Genomic DNA, 14,595 nt, shown 5'->3' with positions numbered 1-14,595 from the left:
ACTGGCCATGCCTACTAGCAGTGTACTGCTAGCATGGCTATATATAAAGTGTACATAGAATGTACTGTAATGAGTGTCAACAAAGATGGAGTAGCTAGGCACTGAAGGAAGACTTAGTGTTTAACAAAATTATTACAGTTCCGCTTTTCATGAACTCTGAGTTGTAAAGTGTTTTTCATGGTTTAACAGCATCATTTCCATGTTAATTTTCCTCACCATCATAATCTTTAAATACCAAGCTACCTAACCGGATTTTTGCTATTACAAAAGGTTATTGTATGGGCCAATGATTGGCAGGCTCTATAAGTGTGAGGATGTAAACTTGTCTTTCTTGTGCAGTCGGAGGAACAGAAGAGATCATCGGATTCTTGGCCGCTCACTTCCTTGTAACGTGATATCCTCAGTGTATTACACTGTCACACACTTTTACAATTATGTGGATATACTGTGGGAAAATGATTAACACAATCCAGCTATAGCAGTAGTCTTGCTGTATGAAAACTACCTAGAATCCCGCTCTGTGTGGTGAGGTATGGGTAACTGGCATAGGATGTGACTGGGTTTCCAGCATGCTATACACACAAGGAGAACAAGCAACTACAGTAGCAGAGACCTTTTCAGAACATATAATAATGTCCTGATAGTGAAGCAAGTTGCGTGACCTGGATCTGACACTCTGAAGCCATGGCAGTTCACTAAACAGGATACGGAACGACCCACCCTCATCATGTGCTGTGTTTGTGCTGTGCTGCTCTCCTGTGCTTCTCCCACGCTTTCTCTTTCATACTCACACACGTGCGCGCAAGCATACGCACACATGAACGTACTGTGCGCATACGCACACACGCGTGCACACACATTAACAACCCCTTACTAGCTTCAGTATCAACAGGTGCCTACAGCATTTGTGTTTTCTATCCTCTCCATCCCGCCATGCTTTTATAGTCTATACCCTTTCACTAATTCTCTCTCTCATTCGTCTTCTTTATCCGTCTCCCCTGCTCCTCCATCCGCTTCATCACTTCCATGTCTCTCCGTGTTGTTGGTATAAATCCCCTGGCCTGGTTCCAGACTGCAGGTGGCTGAGTCTTTTTCTTCAACCACAGCAGAGGCCTGGCTGACAGCCTTATTGGACCTCTATCTGACAGCCAAAGTACTTTGTGCTTTGTGCAACCTGCAAAGTGTATGTGTGTGTGTGTGTGTGTGTGTGTGTGTGTGTGTGTGTGTGTGTGTGTGTGTGTGTGTGTGTGTGTGTGTGTGTGTGTGCGTGTGCGTGTGTGCAAGTAAATGTGTGCGTGAGACAGGGAGAGAGTCAGAGATGAAGATAAAGGGACGGAGAGACAGACGTGGGTATTTTGTCATGAGTGGCAATCTATGGCTCTTGTCTTTAGCTGTCTGACAGAGGCATTTGGCCGAACAGCCGAGCAGACAGCATATTTAAAACTGAAGACAGCCTTTGAAAAGGTTAAAAACCCAACACCATTCACTCGCACACTCTTTCCATAGTTGACTTCGTAACACTAAGCACACTAGTCCATCTTTTACTAGTAGACAGCTACACTTTACCGTGTCACAAATCACTGAGTACAGCAGGGCTTCTGTATGGCTTCTGTATTACGGACTGGTCCATTTAATGCCATCTCTTTTTCTGATGACGGTCATCACAGTACACAGTAAAGGTATTCATACAGTATGTGTGTGTGCTAAGAATTGGATAATTTTTTTTTTGCTATTATGATGCACCAACTATGTAGCAACAAACCCAGTAGACTCTAGGCTAACGATATTCTTCACCAAATACCTCAATATCGATATTGTGATGATAATATAGTATTAGTAGTTTATCATTTAAACTGAAATCTCCCAAAATAGCGAAAATAGCCAATCTACAAGTCAGGAAAAGACTGTGAATAATAACTGAAAACAGCCATCACTGTAACTAATCCACCTTAATCTCAACTCAACTATATAACTAGAAACACAGGAGGCAAGAGAGCTGCTTGATGTAATGGAAAGCAGGGCTTTGCATGACAGATAACAGTAAATCCATCGAAACGCATTAAAATAACACTGGTCTAAATCTGCTGACATCCCTGAAACACACACAGTGAAATCTGGTTTGGCTCAGGAATATTTTCATATAGGGTCATGAGTGAACGACCCACACGCATGCACACGTTACACACACCATTTCTGAAACTAGACAAACACTAATGACCCAGACGTTTGTCCTAAAGCCTTCAGAATTCTTTCTCGGTACAGCTGTTAAGGAAGGTATGATAGTGTTCAAAACCCTTTTCGGACAGCCAAGTTGGGGGAGTAAAAAAGCAGCAGAATTCGCACCTACGTTCCCCAGTGATTGTCAATCTGTCCCTACAAAAGGTCTCAATGACTGATGGTACTGCAAAGAATGGGAAAACTGATATGTGGAGAAACTTGTCTCAAACTGAGTCCAATCTGCGCATGCCAGCCAGAGGTCATAATTGATTCCATGACTTCATCTCAAAGTTAGGTATAAGAGGTGATTATTGCAATCACGCAACAGGCACAGCCCATTTATACATTAGAGGAGAGTGATAGTCAGACATACAGGGAAAGACAGCTAGCCTTTTGGTTGCCACATCATGAGAACAGTGGTTCACAAAGTGGGGTCCGGAGACCCCCAGGGGTCCTTGATGGAGTTCCGAGGGGGTCCATGGCTGGAAATGATTGATAATTAGGAACCAAGTGGACCCTTACAATTCTGTAACTCAGAGTGTACCAATGGAACCAAATGGACCCTTGCAGGTCGATTTGGCTCCATTTGTGCACTCTCAGATGAGAGTCCGTGGCCCAATAATGCATACCAAACAGAGGATCCTTGAAATTAAAAAGTGTGGAACCACTGCAGTAGAGCAAGGGGGAAGTTGCTGGGAGACATTAGAGTAATAAAGTAGTTCAGTACAGGAGAGTGAGAGTGTGCCACTGTGTTTCAGGCAAGACCCAGACTGAATTACTGCAACGGTGCCCTCCCACTCACACAGTGGATCAAACCATTTACAATTACTCAGCTCTTCAAACTAGGAACAAAACATACATAATTATGTACAAAAAAGGTACATAAGAATAAGAATTCTAATTCATGTCATGTTATGTTAATGTAGGCTTTAAAGTGTCTAAACACTACTCTGTCATGTGCCATTGCCAAATGCCATTGGGAAACATGCCATTAAATTGCCCGAGTGGCACACAAAGCTAAGCTTTGTAAAACAAATCAATTAATGGGTTTTGAAAAAAGAAGCGGTCGCGGCCAAATATGTTTACATAACAGTGTACCATACTGGCAGAGAATGATTGGGATATGAGAATAGCCTGACTATCAAACAGCAACCACAATCAATAACTAGAAAAGTGCACTCCTCCGAGCTCAGGTCTCCACCAGGCCGGGTTGCCTACCCAGCATCCGCAAAATCAGTTATAGCCAATTGGAATGGAATATGAAACGTCTGATCTGACTGATACATCTTGACATGACTCCAGAGATAATGTTTACCGATGGGTGTGAGTCTTGGACAAACTTTGTAGTAGCCAAAAGTTTTGTTCCGAAGAAAATGCAAAATGGCGGGAAATGTACTCTGACACAAATAGCCTTTTATTGTATGACCTACAGTGTTATAGGCCAAAACGTGAAGCGGCCTGTTATAACACCACCATGAGGCTGATAAGAAAAACTGGGGGGAGAAGAGTAGAGGCATGTTAAGAAATGTGGGAATACACTGGAACACAGAAAAGTCCTTTATATTCATGTTCTATTAAGGTAAAGTGACAAGAGAGAAGTAAGAAAATTGTTTTCATTGATGCCATGGCAACACTGACGATGTATGTTGGCAGGTGAGAGAAGAAAACAATGCAACAATGCCCTAGTAGTTCATTCATGCTGATAGGAAACAGGTGTCAAAATAGCACACAAATACTAAATGCACTCAACTATTCAGCTGAAACCAGCGCTTACAAAACACATATTTTTGTGTGTTTGTGTGTGCATTCCACCAGGGGCATTGACAGCTGATCGGGAGGATTATGTAATTGAAAGGATTAACAATCTATTAGTTATGAGCTTTCAGGCTCTATGTCTGATTTCTACTTATAAAGCATCCCTACAAAATACAACTGAACAAGGGGATTATTGTAATTCAAGGGATTAATGATTAGATAATGAGGTAGTAGGTACTGTGTTCCATTTCTCAGTGCTCAGAACAGGGTTGAAGGGCAACACAGCGAAAATCACAGCACCTCCAGCTATGCCTTATAGAGAGAACCAAATAGAGAGAACCAAACTTTCACAAGGGTCAGTGTTGCATGAGACATAGCCTCAAGACACATTGTCCTGACAATATCTAGAGCCATCCTGGGTCTGCTAAGTATGAACGGTGAGCAACTCTAGGATTCCTAGAGTCAACTGTGGGAGTGAAGAGACAACTTAAAGGGGACCTTCAGAACCTAAATCCTGTTGTCCTTATGTGAGGAGATCACACTGTATATAGTGTGGGGGAAAAATACCCTGTCTTCTGTGTACTTCTCCTGTGAAATGCGGAAGTGTGCGCCCGGTAAGTCAAACACGTCATTTATGCCCGATGATGATGTAACAACCATATACAGAGCGGAGAACAGACAGTGACATAACAGGATGGTGCAAATCTCAAAGGACACCGGCCCAGGCAGTGTGGGTGTCTGGACCAGACATGCTCTCTAACCCATTCGCTCATCAGCTCAGGAACTGGGCTGCCGATACGGTACATTACATGTCTGCCTACCATATATGCCTGCTGTAACACCTACGTACACCAGCCCCCTCCTTCTCTGTTTCCTACTCACGGCAGACCGGCTGTCACGATTTCCAGCCTACTCACCAGCGTTCCTCTCATGTAACTGTCCCTCCAAGAAGCCTTCCTCCTACCTGTCTTACAATGAGCACTAGGTGGGAAGCTGCAACATAATAACATTACATAATGCAGAGAACATATGTGTGCATGCACAATATGCATGAGCATCTAATAAGTAATTAGAGATGATTGAAGAACTAGGCTTGGGCTCTTGTGAATAACCTTCAGACAGTTTTTGCTTCTTGTCTATTACATGTAACTAGACCATACCCGTGGGGGGATATGCACACATGATTTGGCAAACCGGGAGCCAGCGAACACAAAAACGCTAATAAACAGCTGACATTTGGGGAAAGCGAAAAACGGGCTTCGCTGCTCCGTGCACATGGAAATGGTCAATGGCTGTGTGCAAATTCAGATCAATTGCTCCAGCCACTGAGGAGAACCGGGCAGAAGAGATTTTGGGCTCACCACCACAGAGCTTTGTCGAATTATAGGAGGATAACTGTTTTTGTAGCACTAAACAGACCGACCAGCATGCTAATGTCTGATCTGCCTGTATATGACGCAGTAGTATCAGAAGATCAAATTGATTTGCAGCCCTTCAGTAAAACTGTTTCCTCCAGCTACAAAGGCATTCTCACATACTGGGAAAGCCCTGTGCTAAAATTAGGGCAACCCAAAGGACTTTTGTCCAGTAAAGCTTAGCCAGGGTGTGAAGCCAACGCTTGTCAGTGAGGCTTAACCCTCTCAGCTCTCCAGGGCCACCAATGTCATTATTAGTGCCCCTGTTCTCGCCCCTCCCGTTCTTAAGCGAGAGCTTCCGGGAACTCCGATTATTAGTGCCCCTACTCATGATAGTCTGGTTTAGGCTTTGGGGTATCATCGTCTATGTTTCTTTTGGAGTGTTGGCTGTACACTGAAAAATCCTGTGTATTAATAGCAGATCTATCTGCAATTTTGCAACTAAGTACAGTGTATACTGTATGTTTTAATAAAATAGAAATTACTGTGTTATGCCCTCTTATATACTAAATATGTTGTGGAAGGTGTGGAAGGTGGGATGGGGTGGTCCTTGAGGATTGTTGGAAATATGGTAGTGGCTATTGGCTTGAGAACCACTGGTCTAGTATGTCTCAGTTTGTACAGGATGAACCTGAATATCTATACTGTATGCGACTATGCGTGATCACACCGATATATCTGTTTAAGTCTGTCTGTATGAAATAGCATGTGGTACAGTTTGCTGGGGTGGCAACCAAATAGGTCACATGGTGACGCTTAGCAGCTGTTGTAGAAGATTACTCACACATCAGATGTTAGCAACAGCAGTCAGTGAAAACAACTGCTGCTTCTATTTACTTTATCACAGCGGTGCCCTTTACCGGTTATGGGGCAACAAATTCAATGTGAGTTTATAGGGGCAGGTTGTTTCATACCCACTGGCTAGCAACAGGGTTTCAATTTATAGAAATAGCATGGCACTAGGATACACATTACAGTACACCTATGTACAGATATTTGGTAGAGCGGTTTTGTTTTTCTGCTGTCATTGTTTCAGCATGGTTTATGTTAGATTTCTGTTGTACTGAAATTCATACAGCATCGTACAGCTATTAGGGAGCCTAGGTATTAAAGGTAAAGAGAGTTTTCTAGCACCTTACTGAACAGAGATTTCTTCCATCTGTTCTTTCATCTAGCTGTCTCATTACACTTCAGCCCTATACAGTATACTTCATTGTACAATTAATAGTGAAAATAGATCTACAAGCCCACAATGTATCGTGATGTGACATGTGTGTGTTTGTAGATCTGATTTTGTAGATCTTCCGTTTCGAAAATAAAAAGACAAAAAAAACAACCTAACCTAACCCTAACTCTGCTTTTTATGTTGATATTGTTTGAGGGGGGTCATTTACTTTCCTTCAAAAGCCTACCCACACCATGTTAAGATTGGCCCTTCCATGGCAAATTACCTTTCCATCCTTACCCTAACCTTAACCACACCAAACCCATGCCTAAAGTTAACCATATTGAATGTCTAACCTTAACTACGCCCCTGTGGGAGTGCTTTTTGTATGAAAGGCCTCCTGTAGCCCTCTGAAATACAAAAAACGTCCTTTATACACTCACTAAAGGTAAACCAGTATGAAATCATAGCAAAGACAAGAACGTATGTTATAGAGTGATGGCATTTCACCAACGTTCTTTAACAGACTGAATGACATTTTCTTGGCCCCACAGTGACATATTACTAACCCGACTGGTCAGACATGGATGTGCAGAGCTCCCATGACTCACAGGAGAGAAAAAAAGGCTCTGACCAATAACAAGGTCATGTATCACAGTTGTGTCATCCTTAGACTACTGGGTGGCCTTTCACCTCTGTGCTGATCTGTGTGCATGTGTGTGTGTGTGTGTGTGTGTGTGTGTGTGTGTGTGTGTGTGTGTGTGTGTGTGTGTGTGTGTGTGTGTGTGTGTGTGTGTGATGCGTGCGTGCGTGCGTGCGTGCGTGCGTGCGTGCGTGCGTGCGTGTGTGCCGGACTATGTAATTCTCAGATCTGGTCATAGAAACGAGTTTGTCTCATTCCACCAAATTAGCACCCCACTCTGTTCTCTTATGAACAAGAATGTCTGGATACAGAGGAATGAATGGATGGATTTGGCAAGACACACAGACAGACAGACAGACAGACAGACAGACAGACAGCTTATTAACAGCTCCAAGCATGAACACATCCATTTTAAGTGCTTGACTGAAGGATGTAATTGAGGAAAATAATAGAAATAAAGGAAAACACACAGTACACGCAGTACACTAATATTTACCATGACAACCTTTCTTTCTGCAGGGACATTGTGATCTGACTGTCAGGTCAACACAAGAGACATGTGGCATAACAAGGTCACATGTGGGATGACGGCTCATGTGGAATGAATGCACTGCTTGTGTTTCGGTTGCACATGGGGTCTATGATGGCTTATGAACATAACCTGGCACCATATGCAAAACCGCAGGTGTGTTCAAGTAGGGTTAGGCTTTCTTGGGATCAAACCTGAAGCTAAAGGGACAAAAATGAACACAGTCTTAGCAACACAGTCTTGTATTAATAAACACATTAAAACAAAATGCCTCTGCTGAACAAGTTTCATGTATTGTGGAGAGCTCAAAGCAGCAGCACTCTCCACAGAGGCTGACAGACAGAAAAAGGGGCAAAAGCGTGGCCAGGTAATTTAGGGCAGGTACAACCGGACCGAATTACTGCGGGCGTGGTAAGGACACACACTTGTACCCCATGGAACACTGAGTGGACCTACAGGCCCTTTTGACACACGGAGTGTGTGAGAGACAGCGAGAGACGCTGAGAGAGCCGCATGGGCACGGGCTAAACCTCTGTCTGTTTTTTACAGATACGCCGCTGAAACACAACGTAGACGTTGTTCCCCGGACTGGGAAGGATTTGTGTTGCTTTTTGTCCCACACCCCCTGCCCCACCTTTTTGTGAATAAACAAAGACTTTCTGTTGAACTGGCAACCTGTGCTTTATTTCTACACCCAGGCAAGCCTCTTGCAAGTCAGGCATGTTACAGTATCTATCCATTATTGTATTGCTTTTCCTTACTGATTTGCCTCTGCAGATGAGAGCGCCATGCAGACACATACAGTATATTAACACTAGAACTGATGGACTGAGTGGCTGCTGTGCTAAGCCATCCTATTAGCACCTATTTCACTGTTCTCTCTGGTTCAAACTGTCACCTTTACATTGTCTCCATTGTGGGAACCATGTTTCCAACGGCTGATGACTATGTTTGATGTCAGCCTTTCAAACGCCTTCTTGTGAGTAGGAGTGAACATAGTGTGAGCTACAGTAGTCTGTAGGTTCAATACTGTAATACTTCTCATTGCCAAAAAGCAAAAAAAAGGTTATTTCTTGTTTTACTCAGTTATTTTTCTCTGCCAGGCACTTGCCACGTTGTGGGAACAAGTTCTCACATTTGTCCTTCAGTTTCCCTAAAATGGCTTGTTGCCATTCCTAATTCAAACAACTAGCTGAACCCTGATGATAGCAGTGCCCTTGGTTTCAATGAAGTATGGCAGCAACTCTAACAAGACTTTTTAAGGAGACTGGCAGACAAATGCCATGGGCGGGCCGGCCCTGTGTATATTATAACATTAGTAACTACCACTGTAGCAGGTCAGAAAGGGGCCTGCAGAAATGTAGGTGGGTCGGGGTGACATAAATGTTAGTTTCAAATTGAAGGCAAGGGAATCACGTGTGAGACATGTGAAGCCTAGAGTAGAATCCTACAGTAGAATCCAGTTTATTCTAATATTTTTCCAAACTTGACCACAAAATCAACCCAGCTTGTTGTCATCTTTGTCCCCAGCCATGTCGTTAGTTACTAGGCAACTGTAAGCTAAATGCGGGCTGCAAAGAGCACAATAATGTGCTTCATAATCAAGACGAAACTTGAAATGAGGATACAGATTTATACGATTGAGTCGGAGCAGGGAGAGTGAAAGCGAGCCCCTATTTGACAGAGGGGAAGCTGAAGTGTAGTGATCAGTGGGGTACGCTATTTTAATGATGTCACGTGCACGCGCACACATGCACACGCGTGGATGTGCACAGACATGCTTTGACCAGCATTATGAAAGATTTATTTTTAGATTGATTCATTTTTGTTAGGTTTACGTGTGCATAAGTAGTTTTAGTTAGAAATGTAAACATTTTTGTTTAGTTTTTGTCGTTGTAACTTTTCCAAGGAATGCCTTGCTTGATTTATAGAAGCTTAGAAAGAAAGGTAGGATAATAGAATGCAGAGGATCAACAGAGGTGATGGTGGAAAAACAAAAACGAAGATGGTTATATACGCAATTCTAGTTAGTTTTTCATTGTTGTTTTGAGTATGTGTCAGATTAGGCTATCCTGACTATGGCTTCTGAAACGCGTTTAATCTTTCACCCAAAAAAATCACTTCTTAAACTCACTTTTCAGCATTATTTGTCGTTGTAGCTACTGTACCTGTCTATGTTCAGTTGTAATTATTCTCATGAACACACAGACAACAAAGAGGAGAAAATAACTTCTCTCCATTGCCCTGGCACCTCTCCTTTTCCCTGGCACCAACGCATTCTACTGAATGGAGAGACCAGGCGGCGGTCGGGGTGCGCATCTGATGGCGTGTGAAGTGGCTACTGCTGGCTATTGTTTTCCTACCCTACAAAAACTAATCTGAACTAGGCTACAACAGCGGTATTGGGTACTATTACAGTAGTAGCAGTGTGTGATAGTATGTAAACGCATGCTCGTGGGAATGCAAGTGCATGTGTGATTGTGCGTGCGCGTGATTCTGCAAAAAAGAAAACTGGCGGAACGCTGTGGTGTCACACATCATACAGTATGTTCAGATGTTTGTTTCTGACAAAGTTTTTACGCACAGGCTACAGTTAAAAATTGCCAATGTTGAGAAAATGTAATGTAATGATTAAGTTAATCAAAATGTTCAATTATACATTTGTTTCATCAACTGAATATTTCACTCTCCTGAACAAACAAGTGCCTAACATTTGTGGACAGATTACTCCCACATTTCATGCATTTACCCACAATTATCCAGAAAATCCTTTCTGGGGAAACTGCAGGTCACAAGTCAGCCAATGCATCACTAAATCGAGTTGTATAACTTATTTAAGGACCACTACAGTAGATTTAAACCAAGACCAAGTCCATCCTTCTCTTTCTAGGGTTGTTCCCTCACCTGGTGGAATGTGGGGACACCTGCAGGCCAGGTGAGTGGTTTCAGATGGTAGTATACAGTATGTCTCGTAGGATGAGTGGAGAGTGTCTGCCCTCATCCACAGGTGACCTCAACAGGATGTGAATAGAACCTGAGAAAGGATAAGGAGTCACATCAATTCAGAAACAGGCCTCAGTCTGCTGTGTTGACAACCCAAGCAGTGATGGGAACAATAGTAAAATGGCAAATGGTGCATTTATATAGCGCTTTTATCCAAAGCGCTTTACATAGATACTAGAGTCACCCATTCATACACCGATGGCGGAGGAAACCATGCAAGGCACCAACCTGCTCATGGGGAGCAATTAGGGGTTCAGCGTCTTGCTCAAGGACACTTCGACACTAACTCTGGGGGAGCCCAGAATTGAACTGGGAACCTCGCGGTTGCCATCCGACCACTCTATCGGCCACTCTACCCCTGAGCCACTGCCACCCCAGTAGTGTAACATGCACATGCAATGAACTCAAAAGCCGCATTAACAAACAAGTTTGATTTTGATTTGATTTGAATATTTTACTAGGCAAAAAATGTAAAACAGCACAGTTACATTTAAAATACTTTGTCTAACAGGTCCGTTCATGAAAGTCCTTGCGGTCTTGTTTCCAATGAGGGCCTTGGTATTCAATTCATAGACATATATAGTGGCAGCACGGTTCGAATACCAGTAGTAAGTACTTCAATATAAAACTAACAAGTTAGCTTGTGGAAGTCTTTTTTCTTTCTATGTTTAAAGGCAAGCATGAGTGTGTGTTTCTGCATGTCTATGTGTTCAAGGTTCTTTATTGTTATATGCATGTGGGTCACATACTGTATGTGTGACTGAAGTCCAGGCTCGCATGTCCTGTCGGTGTGCCTCAGAATCAGTGGCCTACTGACCTGACAGAAGTCTGAGGTCATGGCGTAACATGTGAGCTCTATCATGCTAAGAGTTCACGCGTCAGGCCAGATGTAACATTGACCCGTCTGTGCTACTAAATGACCTGGCTCTTATCACAAGCTGTACACTCTGTTAGTGTTGGCCAACTTGGCCAGAGGCTGACTGACTGCTCTCGTCTCTGCTGATTCTGTTTTCCCCAGCAGATTAAATCAAAATGGTAATATTATATTTTATGTCTTGATTTATATTACTTGGCAAACAACGCATGCATGTGTGAGGTTGTTCAGATATCTGGCAATAAGAAAGTATAAGCAACTGAAGCGAGAGATTAATTTTTCCACATCAAAACAACTATTCTTATTTTTCCCTTCATGCCTTATATCAGGCAAAAATGTTCAATAGAGACGGATAATAAGGGTCAAGGGTTTGCAAACCTACATCTATCCTGCACTAGAGCAGCAAGACTTCTAATGGAATGATCTGTATTATGTTGAAAAAAGCTTGAACCCTTAGCACCATAACAGAGGAATTATACAAATTAATGTGTTGCATAAAGGAACTTTTTTTTTAAACACGACAAGAAAATTACACCACCCTTATAATAACATGCGAGTAAAATCTGAGAAAACAATATTTTCCCTCATCAGTTGAATCTACTATGTTGAAAATCCATCCAATTATCACAGTAATGTTTAACACCTACCTGCCCAGCCTGTTGATGCAGACTAACAGCTGATAGTGGTGAAGATGATGATGATGATGATGATGATGATGATGTGTTACCTGCCCCAGATGTTGGCTCATCTGTCACTCTGCAGTGTGATAAATAAGAAAATGAGGGGGAAATGTACTTTTACGCGTTCCCTTAGTACTGATCTCAAGCACATCTGCACATTTCTAATGCTACCATAATACAGTACAAGTGTGAAAACTAGTAACACTATTGGTATAACACTAACAAACAAACTTGGTAAACAACCTTAGATTGGCACTGACTGCTTTGTCTGGATACTTTTATATGCGCCCAGTCTATTGAAATACACATGTACAGAGAAAATATGAGTCCAGGAAACAGGAGGTCGTGCACCATGTATAACAGAAGTCAATACTAATCGTAATAACTAAAGATAAATGGGTCTAAATGTCAGAGGGGTACTCTAAATGTCAGGAGAGAGAGATAGAGAGAGAGAGAGAGAGAGAGAGAGAGAGAGAGAGAGAGAGAGCGAGATGGAGCGAGAGAGAGACACACACACACACACACACACACACACACACACACACACACACACACACACACACACACACACACACACACACACATGGCATGAAAGCTGCAGTCTTATCAATCCAAATCTAAGCATGTGTCCAAGCTGCCTGACCCCTGACCTGTCCACAACGACACAGGAAGCTGTGCCATGCAGTATCTGACTCCTACTTGTTTGCTCATATATTACACAAATGAAACGTTAGTTCCTCATCATGGTGCTAGTTTGAAACAGTAGCAGCCATTTAAAACGCTTGTTGTGTACATAAAGGACATTTAAGCAGTGGTGGAAGAAGTACTCAGATATTTTAGTTAAGTAAAACTAAAAGTAGCAATACCACAATATAAACATTTTCTGTTACAAGTAAAAGGCCTGCGTTCAAAATGTTACTTGCGTAAAAGTACAAAAGCATTGGCATCAAAATATACTTGTATGTACCAAAAGTAAAAGTACATGCATGCAACATGTTGTGAGCTTGTAGATCGGCTATTTTCAAATAGCCAATGTATAAAATAGGGCTAAATAGGGGCTGTACGTATCATAATATAATAATTTATATCTACAAAGTAACTAGCTCACGTTTTCAAATAATTGTACTGGAGTAAAAGTACAATATTTGCCTCTGAGGTGTAGTGGAAGAATAAGTATTGAAATTGGAAATACCTCAGTAAAGTAAAAATACCTCAAAATTGTACTTTAGTACAGTACTTGAGTAAATGTTCTTGGTTACTTTACACCATTGCGAGTCATATTTACTGCTGTACATTAAGGATTATGAACGTTAAGTATACGTCCTACCAGTAATTGTGTCAATGCTGCCTGTAGATTACATTCCCCTACATTACATTTGAAGTTACATTAGCATAGCAAGCTATTATGTTATTGTTTTGGATCCGCCATCCATGGCAAAATTGACACCGAATTGCCATATGGTGCTAATTATGCATGTATGCTTTATAACAATTCTTATGTAACGTTACTCTAATGGCCGATAGGAGCTTTGATTTCACATGTTATTATTAGCTCTATTAGTTTAATCTCAGAATAAGACAGGCTACTGCATGTGCAGCACAAGTTTGTTGACTTCCTATGGAGGAAACAATCCATTACACCAAGTGCAACGTTGAATAATTTAACGAAGAAAGAAACTCACGAAACCAAGTAAGGAATATCCTCCAGAGTGACTTTCATCAGTTTGTTACAGGTAACCTCTTCATAAATAAATCACTTGTTTTCCACACACAGGTCCTTTAAGCACCGCTGATCACGTTGACGAGAAAAATGACTATTTTCATTCCAGAGGGAGGAGCATTGGTTGCCTACTACTGTTGACAAGGCAGGCCTTGGTATCAACTATTATTACTAAACAAACAAAGGCTTTATTTGTTTTCTGAGCCAGTTCATCTTGTAGATGGGGATACTTTAACAAAGTCTCCAGAGAACAACAGAGTGAATGCGGCGCTACACTGTGGAGAGGAAGAAAAGGGGAAATCAGTCTTTATACAAAGACTACGATAGTAGTATCACTATCAAAGGAGTCTGATGACACCTAGCGGACATATGAGAGAAACACATGTCTGGGCTGGAATGGCTGGATTTATTTTAATGAATAATAACGAGAGAGCGGAATTGATTGACTGAGGGGTTCATTTCCATTGAGGTCCTGACTGTGTGTTCAATTCATCGAGACGTTTAAAGACAAACAATAATATACAGTAATATGCAAAACATCATATATACGTGTAGTAATAAAAAATAAATAAATGTAGGCCTACAGTAAACAGG

The 14,595-nt window shown here is 42.0% G+C and overlaps 1 protein-coding gene across 2 annotated transcripts in view; it reads right to left on the bottom strand.

The window, feature by feature from the left end:
- The window catches only part of LOC311041487 (neurocalcin-delta A), an 83,300-nt gene extending 69,065 nt beyond the window's left edge, over positions 1-14,235 (bottom strand). For both annotated transcript variants that reach the window (XM_084051876.1, XM_084051877.1), the window contains exons 1-3: positions 13,964-14,235; positions 12,249-12,357; positions 10,629-10,758 (exon numbers count right to left, since the gene is read on the bottom strand). The gene's annotated coding sequence lies outside the window, so the exon portion shown is untranslated. The remainder of the gene's footprint in view (positions 1-10,628; positions 10,759-12,248; positions 12,358-13,963) is intronic.
- Positions 14,236-14,595: the final 360 nt, after the last annotated feature.

The sequence above is a fragment of the Gymnoscopelus microlampas genome (genome assembly GCF_963454915.1).
Source record: "Gymnoscopelus microlampas genome assembly, chromosome: 3".
In the NCBI taxonomy this organism is placed as follows: domain Eukaryota; kingdom Metazoa; phylum Chordata; class Actinopteri; order Myctophiformes; family Myctophidae; genus Gymnoscopelus; species Gymnoscopelus microlampas.
Note: the sequence above shows the minus strand (reverse complement) of the source record. Positions and strands in the feature narration are given on the sequence as shown.